Here is a 10,099-nt window from a genome sequence, read left to right on the forward strand (position 1 = left end):
TCTCACAACGTGTTCAACCCAAACCAAAATCTTCCCTGTGACATCTGACGCAGCACAGCAGCATGACAGAGTGGTTCTCCATTTGGAATGTACGGATTTGGATTAGTCATTGAGACTGATTATTAGTGATCAAGTAATTGTGTTTACTTCCCACACAGCAAGCACTGGATTATACCAGGAGCTAGAGTTATTGTGGAGTAGATGTTGTCCTTGTCCTCAAAAAGTCTCCAGATTCTAGAAGGGAAAGTACACACTTCTGAAGGAGATATTGGTGACTTCTACATGAGGAGACAGCAAGATAGACTTAATTTCCTCAGTGGAAAGCCCTCGTTAGAAGGCAATTTTCTATTATATTCACCACCATTTCTTTTTATTTTTATTATGTGTGTGTGTGTGTGTGTGTGTGTGTGTGTGTGTGTGTCCATCCATGTATGGTGTATGTGTATGAATGCCAGCACTCCCATGCCATGACACAAGTGAAAATCAGAGGACAACTTTCAGGAGTCAGTTTCCTCCTTCCGCCTTAGGTTCTGAGGATCAAACTCAAGCCACCAAGTCTGAGCTTTCATCTGTCTGCTGTCTCACCAACCTGACACTACCATTTCCAAGGTTAGAGTTGAAACTAGAAAACTTCAGATTCAGTACTGGGTAGCTATCACGCCTGTGGTTGGGTTGTAGCTGTGAGGACAAGGCAGCTTGACACTGAATGAGGAGAGCTAAAATGGAATACAGCACAGTAGGTGGAATCTGCAAGTGTGTGTTGACACAGAAGCTCTTCACGGTAGAGGAGTCCATTGCCTTCCCCTCCTTTAATCCTTCCAGTTTGGTGCACAGGAGTCCATGGGTTGACTAGAAGCTCTGTGGTAACTCCTTGGGTAGTTCATTGAGCCTTTCAGTCACCTGAGGACCTAATTTGTATCAGAGTTGATTGCAGATGCCTATGACAACAGAGACAAAAATGGTAAACACAGCGGACATGAAGCTAACATTCAGAAAATAAGCATGTCAAATAGGGAAACATATAGTAGGTACCAGGAAGAGTGTAGCTGAGCTAGATGTAGGAAATATGAGGTGCCAGAGGCTGAGGCAGGGCCAATAGGGACTTCGGATAGTAGGAAAGACTCTAAGAAGAACTTGATGTACTTAGCAAAAACCTGGAAGTATAGTTTTCCTCAAGTAAATATGGATAATACAGGAAATATGCTACTATGTCCTCAGCATGACTTGGCTCTCCCCAGTCACAACATATGGTAAGCCCCAGTTTCTGTCTATGATCCGGGGCCTCTTATCCCATGACCAGTGCAGAGCAGCTTACTTACCCATCCTGTGTTCCAATTTTCTATATTAATTAGCATATTTTTAAATTTTTGATATTTTAAAGTAGGCCATGGAGTGTCTTACCACATATTACGTATAACATATTTGATCCTTATTGCAAGCCTGTGAAATAGTTGCTGTTAATATCCCCTCATTAGAGATGAAGTGTCATCTTAGACAGTGTATAAGGTCTGATGTCAAGTAAGATGCAGGGTAAGCATGTGAACCAATTCGTATGATTGTAAATTCATCTCTGTTTTCTTTTATCAAGGAATAATCCTATATAAGACATTGAGCCTCTTTTGCACTTTATCATATTGCAGAAGTGGAGCCCATTGATCTTCCAAGGATACTAGTAGATGTCTAGGCATGGAATCCTGATCCATACTCCATATCCTATCCATGATACTGGTTCCAGTAACATGTGGTTAGGATGTAGACAATGACCCTACCATGTTTACTATATGCTGACTCCAGTCTATGTAACATCTCTGTCAGTGGTTTCTGGGTCATACTAGAATTAGCTGGCCTGGTTATATCACCAGAATCGGGCTTTATAGATGCTCTTATCTCGCTAAATAACACTTCTAAGAGAACAAATCTCTACAGCAGAGCTGGAGGTGCAAGGAGAATCATGAAACCTATCAACCCACAAGGCAAGTGAAGGAATGCTGGGTTGAAGAACGAAGAGCCGAGTTGAAGGTATAGCCCAGAGAACATTCCAGCTGCCTAGAACAAGTGCTCCAATATGGCATCCAGGTCTGATTTTAAAATTTTTTAAAAGGCAAGAATGGAATTACAGTAAGTTGGAAATTACAATTACATCAATTTGCCAAGAATTGGACAGATCATTGATTGGTCACGGCTCACTTAGGCCACACATTCCAGGTAAGAATTACAACTAATGGGAAAAGGCTTTTAATGAGATTTTTATTATCTCTGTGGTGTCAGGAAGTCATCAGTAACTGTCTGTGCTGGGTCAGGGTGACCTAGGTAACTCCTGTCTCATGTCTCATGCTTCCTCCAAATGAAAGGACTTTTGTTACCTTACTCTTAGGACATTGTACGTTTTTTATTATGAGCTAAAATGAACCTAATAATGACTATTAGTGGCTCAGCACTGTGTTATAGATTGCATACTGAGGACTAGCAAAAGGTCCAGGTATTGAAGGGTTAGTCTCTAGGGTAGTGCCATCAAGAGGTGCGACAAACCATTAAGAGGAGGGACCATGTGGGAAGTCCTCTTGTCATTTAGAACATGTCTCTAAAATGGAACTGGAGATGGCTCCAGGCTGCTCTCTGTCTGGGTTGCCTACAGTTACAAGGTGAGCTGATTAGTCTCCATGTGCTACTACTGTGAGATGTTATATTTCCTTAATATCTAAAAATTAGTATAAATTAATTACAGACTAAATGCTCTAAAGCTGTAAAAGTAAATAAATAAAATAAACATTTTTCTTTCAGAAGTTAAGGATCTCAGGTGTTCCTTTGCTATAACAGAAAGCTGGTGAATACGAGTGTTCTCCATGTATGGACTCATTAAATGTGGAGTTGAGTCTGGAAGACATAAGAGAAAGAAGTTAGATATGGAAAGACAAATGCTTCATAATCTTAGATATTAAATGGTGAGCACTAGGTTTCATAGGACATTATGGCATGAGAAGGTGTTAGTCAAAGGGCAAAAATGTTCAGATCTTGGATATGTATGACATACAAAGCAAATGTCCAGCATGTAACTATACTCAACATGTATGCATGCATCATATACTCGGAATTTGCTCAGAGCTCACATCTTGTGTATTCTTTACACACACACACATACATACACTCATACACATGCACCCACTCACATACACAGTCTGGTCATAGCAATCATTTACAAACAACATGTATAGCAAAAGGCCATGTTTTATACCTTTCACAGGTATTATTTCTATTTGTCAATTATAACTCATAAACCTGGAGGAAATGTTTAATAAAGAAAAATATTCAACCCTCCACAGTCACCTTTATGGATTTACTCTCAGAATGGATCAACAAGTTTTTCTTACCTAAGGAGATAGTTGGGTAGAGAAGGAAAGAATTTCAACACATTCTGAGTTTCTTTGAAACTTGAGTACAGTTGGAATGAGAGGAAGAAAGAAATGAAAACCTAACTAGAATGTTCCGTCTACCTAAGATTAAAGAAACATGCATTGTGACACATTGTTCTTTTGTTCTGGGAGCGAGTTTGAATGAGTTATTTAATTGTACAAATGAAAAGCACCAGATATTTGTCTTTCTAAGGAGAAAAATTGTTCTTTGTAGCAATTAGGAAAAGTTATCTAGCTGATAGTCTGAGAGACAGTTATCCAGTCACAGAAATTCACGGTTCTTATGAATTGAGTGAGACCTTCCTGACTCTAAACTATTAGTTGTTGAAGCGAACAGCTTCCTCTTTTAATCTGATGCCAATAGGAAGTCAATAACTAAGAGTTATGCCAAAGATACAGGCATCTGATCAGAGCCATTACAGGACTCCAACAGAAGTAGTTCTGGGTCTGTTCCCAAAGACAACAACACATGGACAGGACAGTCTTCCTATCTAATTCTTCAGGAAGAATGTGACCCCTGCCATACAGTCGAGAGCTGGAGCTTTGGGAGAACAAGAAGATAGCAGGCAGACACAACAGGGGCCTTGGGACCAGTCTCAGCATCCTCAGCAGATGTCTCACTGGTGAGAATGCTAATCCCAGCAGCTATGAGGACAGCAGGCCACCGTAACTGACCCCTGGAGCAGGAAATTGAAGCTCACTGCCTCCAACCATGGTGTCGATACTAGAAAGATTGGTTTGTAAATATATGTAGTGCCCCTCAAACATCTCTGGGAAATTTTAGAATTATAGTTCACAAAGGCAGAGGATGTTAGGAATTAAGATGCCCTTAAACTTAAAATAATTATAGTGTAGGTATTAAATACTGGTATGTCATAGTTGTACCTCCAGAAGCCCTCTGGTTACACACTTCCTAGACTTAGACTGTGTTAGGGCCTGAAATTAGGTGTCTGTTTACTCATGTGTGAATTCTTCAGAAGGATAAGTCTTCAATGCCCTAACAACCCTTTAAACAACCCAGAGTCTCAATTAGTAGTCCCCTAGCATCCCTCAAAAGAAAAACACTTACATATTTCCTTTGTGACTACATTTCTGAATTGCCTTTATTTCTTCATGAACTTCCTTTTTCTCACATCTTTATCTCTTAAAACTTAGAAAAAAAGAATTATGTGGGATTGCTGATACTTCTGCTTGCATAGAGAAAATGGCAAAGTATACTGTTTTCTTTTTTCTGTTTAAGGTTTAAAGAAAATTTCTACAAACAGTTGGTTTAACTGGAGTTCACACATTGCCAGCTCTGGAAGCAAACCTTCCCAATTAATAACAGAAGAAACAAGCACACATGAATTCCTGGATGTGTTCAAAGAGTGGTAAGAGCAGCTATAACAGTTGCTGATGAGAGGTGTAATTTGAGAAGCGTTGTGGAAGTGAATTAAAGACTATTCGTCAATATATTGGACTAGCAGCAACCTCCAGAAGATTACTTAAGAAACTAGAATTACATCTTTCCACACCACAGCAGACATAACAGACTCCCACATGGATGCCCAAGTGGAGATACTAAATACGCTTTCCTTTTAATATTTATCTTGTTTCTGTGCACACGTGAGTGTGTGTCTGTGAGTGCCAGTGTCTGTGGATATCTGAAGTATCAGATCTTCTTGGAGGAGCTGCAGACACAGGTAGTTGTGGTTTGCCCAATGCAAGAGTGATAAATGCTGAACCATCCCTCCAGCTCCTAAATATGTTTTATAAATTCTGCCTTGAGAAGCCTGACAAATGAAAACACTGAGATCCGTGCAGGGATAAGTCTCTGGGAAAGAGCAGGGAAGACAATGGCACACAGTATATTTTTATGAGCATGTATACTAAACAAAGGAACTGGTTTCACTGTGACATTTTCATCCATGCATATACATACTTTGATCCTTTTCATCCCCTCTCCCTTATCCCACGTCCCTTCTTTGTCACCCATTTCCCATATCCCCTCTACTTCTCTAGTAGCCTAAGATCCTACTTACTCCTCTAAGTATTGCAGGTTACTAAAGCACCAGGGTTAGTTATTTCTTTACCCAAGTCTCACTAGAACTGGAGCAACACATGCACGTTTTCATAGAGGTGAAAGCAAACATCTATGGTGAATTAAAAACTACTATAATAAGTTGTATATATTGCTTTTTTAAAGTTTCATTATAACTCCTTAATAAAATAGCACATTTAAAAAACAAAACCTTATGATACATAATAGAAAGTGCCCTCTGTCACTATGGAAGCTAGCCAGTAGAAAGGAATCTTCTAGTCGGTTCCAGTTTAATTCTCTAGATCTTGTAACCAAAGAAAATTTCTACAATTTTATAATTTCTACAATTGTGGCATCTTAGCCACAGTGTCTTATCATATAATTCTGGTAAGCAAAGCAAGGAGGCATAGCAAAAAACTATATTGTTATGTGACATCTCTGTAGCCTCCCTGAACAACAGCTCATAATGAAGTGTCCCAAATTTGGTACTGGAGTCTCCATTTGATAAATGATGCCTTATGAGAGATGCATCACACAGCTCTTCATGATAATTTTTAAGACATATTTGAATTGTTTTATAAAGTAGTAAAGTCCCATATAGCTTTTCATAGATCCTAATGTCAATCATCAGATGACTCAGTATTGAAAATGTGCTACATACAAACAATTGAATTTTATTCAGCTGCAAGGAAAACTAAAATCTGTAGATAAATAAATGGAGCTAGAAAAATTTATGCTGATTGAGGTAGCCCAGACGCGGAGAGAAAAATATCTATCGTATATTCTCTCTCATTATGGATCCTGGCCTTGAATCTTGAGATTTGTGTGTTTAACTTGAAGTACCTGTAGAAACCAGGAAGCCATGAAGATGCAGCTATAAGCAGTTGCCTTAAGGGAGGGGGAGGGGGCTGGTAGAACATAGGTAATACTGAGGAAGAGAGAGAGAGAGAGAGAGAGAGAGAGAGAGAGAGAGAGAGAGAGAGAGAGAGGAGGTCCTGAGTTAGAAAGGATAAGCAAGATAGGGGTGGAGACACAGGGGACACAAAGGAGCAGGGGGGAAGGGTTGAACAAAATGAAGGATATGTGAAAAACAAAAGCAAAACCAAATGGAAACCTATACCTTTACAAGCCATTTACAAATATATAAGTTTAAAAGTCAAGTTTTATCTTGAAGATTTCCTCTAAAACACACTAGATGTTGAGAAGCAATTATTAGGTAAGAAATTACAATAAGACAGAAGTATTTAATAGTTCTTTCAATAAATTAAAATATAGCAAAGGCGACCTAAAACATCAACATATTTGGAAAATAATTTTTATTTTTTAGTGATGCCAATTAAATGGCTAGATGCAATATATACAAATAACCTCTAAATATGAAGGAAACAGGATTACCAATAAGGAAAATGGGCAAATGACATATATAGTCAAGTCTTATTTCTAATAGACTAGCAGGTATTTTACAAAATGTTTACAGCCACTGGTAGTCATAAAATGGAAGTTAAGGTACAAATACAATATCAGCTGTAGACCCAAGCACATAATAATTTAGAAGGAGGGCTGAACCTATTGTGGGAAGGTGAAGGGAGCGCTCATAAAATACTAGGGGTAATGTACTGTTGGCTTTCTTTATGGTTGCCTCTATTAAAATTTAATACATTCCCTTTCTCGTGGTAAGGTCGTTTCTAGGAATGTTTCCTTTAAGAAGGACAGCAGCAGTTGACAAAGATGCTCACTGAAGTTTTGTTTACACTGGACAAAAAAAAATAAAAAGCAGGATAAACAAAGAAAGGATCCACCAGTGAGGAGACTGAGCAAATGTCATCCCACGCTTTAGACACTATGCAACCAATCAGAAGGAATTGTGGCCTATACTTACTGTCTAAGGAGGATTTTCATTGTAGATGAGAAATAAGAACAATAAATACAGTGTGTGTAACAAAATACAAAGTTTTAAATAACTGCAAAAGATTCTCTGAAACTTCAAATATCTACATATAAATTTACATATGCAAATAGACAGGTTCCCCATGTCCTAGTGTGAGTACTAAAAAAAGTATGGAAGAAAGGTGTTACCCTACGTTGGTAAACAGGGTAGGCAGAGCTGAGAGAGATGTTAACACATGTGGCACTGGAAAGATGTGGGAGAAGGGAACAGACCAGCTTTAAGACACTCGCATAACCCAATCCTGAGTCTGTTCCTATGTAATCTGTAGACCCCAAGCCCCCCATTGGTTTAAAAACCCTGCCCCATTGATACTCGGGGTCTCTTCTGCTCTGCTGCTGAGTCAGACAGATGGAGAGTCCCGAGTTAACTCATAACAATACAAAGACTCTCTGCTTTTGCATCAGGAAAAAAAAGAAGGAAGAAAAAAAAAAGATAAAGACACACTTTGTGACTTCCCAAGCTGTGTCTCCCAGCGTTCTCTCTGGTGATGTCAGACCAGCGAGGATCTGAGCCTGGCGGCATCCACGCAACAGTGATCTACTGCGCAGCCGTGAACTGCTCCAAGAGGCAGGGCAAGGGCGAGAAGCCCGCTGTCTCCTTCCACAGGTTCCCCCTAAAGGATTCCAAACGACTGAAGCAGTGGTTAAAAGCCGTTCAGAGGGACAATCGGAACACACACACACACACACACACACACACACACACACACACACACACACACACACACACACTTAAGTATTCATTCCTCTGTAGTGAGCATTTTACCAAAAACAATTTCTCCAGAAGACTGGAGGACCAGCATCGCTTGCTGAAGCCCACAGCTGCTCCCTCTATTTTCCACCTGTCGGAGAAGAAGAGGGGAGCTGGAGGCCATGGCCATGCTAGGAGGAAGACCACAGGGACCATGCGGGGCCACACAGGCGCAGCGACAGGGAGAGGAACCATCCGTTCGTCACAGTCCTCAAGTGATAACTCAACAGCCAAGCCTGAGTCCGGAAAGTTGAAGCGAGCTTCTCCACAGAATGATGCAAGCCCCAAGGCCACCCCAGGTGCTGTGAGTCAGGAGCAGGAGCAGTCCTTGGAAAGAACTCCAGGAGCTGGACTGGCCGCCCCACTGGCCAGCAGCCGGGAAGAAGCAGAAGTGTCTGCTACAGAGGCTGACCGCCCGAAGGCCTCTTCCTCTGATGACGCAGGCGGGGCAGACAAGAGTGGCATCTCCATGGACGACTTCACACCCCCGAGGATCTAGAGCTTGCAAGTTCATTGGCTCACTTCATTCTTATAGTTTCTCCTCCAAGTACACTCGAGAGAGGCCATCTGTCCCCCGTGAGCCCATTGACCAAAAGAGGCCGAAGAGAGATGCGGAGCTAAGGTGTAGTGGGAATAGTGTGGTCCAGAGTCCCCCAAGTTCCTCACTTACAGCAACCCCTCAGACGGCTTCCCAAAGCCCCTCAACCCCTCCTACTGATGTGACCCCAAAGCCAGCTGCAGAAGCTGTGCAGAGTGAGCTCAGTGATGCCAATCCCATGTCCATCAACCAGGTCATCCTGTCAGTCTCAGGGGCCTGCAAGCTCATCACTCACTGCATTCCCACTGCTTTTCGGCTCGGCAGAACAAGAGCCAGGCGTGCTGTCCGCGGGAACAGGCAGAAAAGAAGAATGGACAGCTCAAGAGCCTTCCACAGAGGGTCAACCGCTCCGACAGCTGGGTTCGCAAGCTGCAGGAGAAGCTGGATGAGCTGAGGAGAGCAAGTCTCCCCTACCTCCCCTACCTAAGTGGCCTGCTGCCCCCCAAGCCACGGGCCTTCCAAGATGAACCCAGTGGCGGAGCCGCTGTCCTGGATGCTGAGTACCTGGCTATCAGACCCATCCTGGGAGTTGGTACCTTTCCGACACTTCAGCCCTTCCAATATCTGGAGGAGGTGCACATCTCCCATGTGGGCTAGCCTATGCTCAACTTCTCGTTCAACTCCTTCCATCCAGACACACACAAGCCAATGGACAGAGAGTGTGGCTTCATCTGCCTCAAGCCTGACACCAACAAGGTGACCTTTATCCGTGCCCAGAACACAGGTGTTGTAGAAGTGGAGGAGGGTGAAGTGAATGGGCACGAGCTGAGTATCTCATCCCATTCCAGCTCCAGGGTCTGCTTTGCCGAGGAGCTCCATGTGGAGCAGATTACTCGAAAAATTCAGACTAAATTCTGAAGGCAAACTTGAGCAGACAGTCTCTACGGCAACCACTACACAGCCAATGACTCAGCATCTTCATGTTACCTACAAGAAGGTAACCCTGTAACCTGGAGCAGCTCCCAGAGCCTGGGGAGGGGCCCGGCTCCCGCATCTAGCCCCCCAGTTTAGTAGACATTCTACACAGACATGGTGTGGCCACAGGCTCTTCTGACACAGAACTATTGTCCTGGTGATATTGTAACGGCACAGAAAACCAAATAAAAGGCCTTTTTTTTTTTTAAGACACATTTTGACAAAAAAAAAAAACTGTATTTGTGTATGTGTTTATATTCATAAAGTTGGAAATACTAAGTTATCTAAAGTCACTTGTCTCCTTTGAGAATTGTATGAAAACTAAATACTTAATTCCTATACAAATCTAGAATGGTCCACAGATTTTTTTTTTTTTAAATATGTCTTAACCATGCTTCCAAGCATGAGAGAATCTTGAGCACTGTGTAGAAATGTAGTCCAGGAACCATGAAACCACC

At 41.8% G+C, this 10,099-nt stretch overlaps 1 pseudogene; it reads left to right on the top strand.

The window, feature by feature from the left end:
* Nucleotides 1-8,529: 8,529 nt before the first annotated feature.
* On the top strand, nt 8,530-9,812 carry LOC131894441 (peroxynitrite isomerase THAP4-like; annotated as a pseudogene).
* Nucleotides 9,813-10,099: the final 287 nt, after the last annotated feature.

The sequence above is a fragment of the Peromyscus eremicus genome, chromosome 17 (assembly GCF_949786415.1).
Source record: "Peromyscus eremicus chromosome 17, PerEre_H2_v1, whole genome shotgun sequence".
In the NCBI taxonomy this organism is placed as follows: domain Eukaryota; kingdom Metazoa; phylum Chordata; class Mammalia; order Rodentia; family Cricetidae; genus Peromyscus; species Peromyscus eremicus.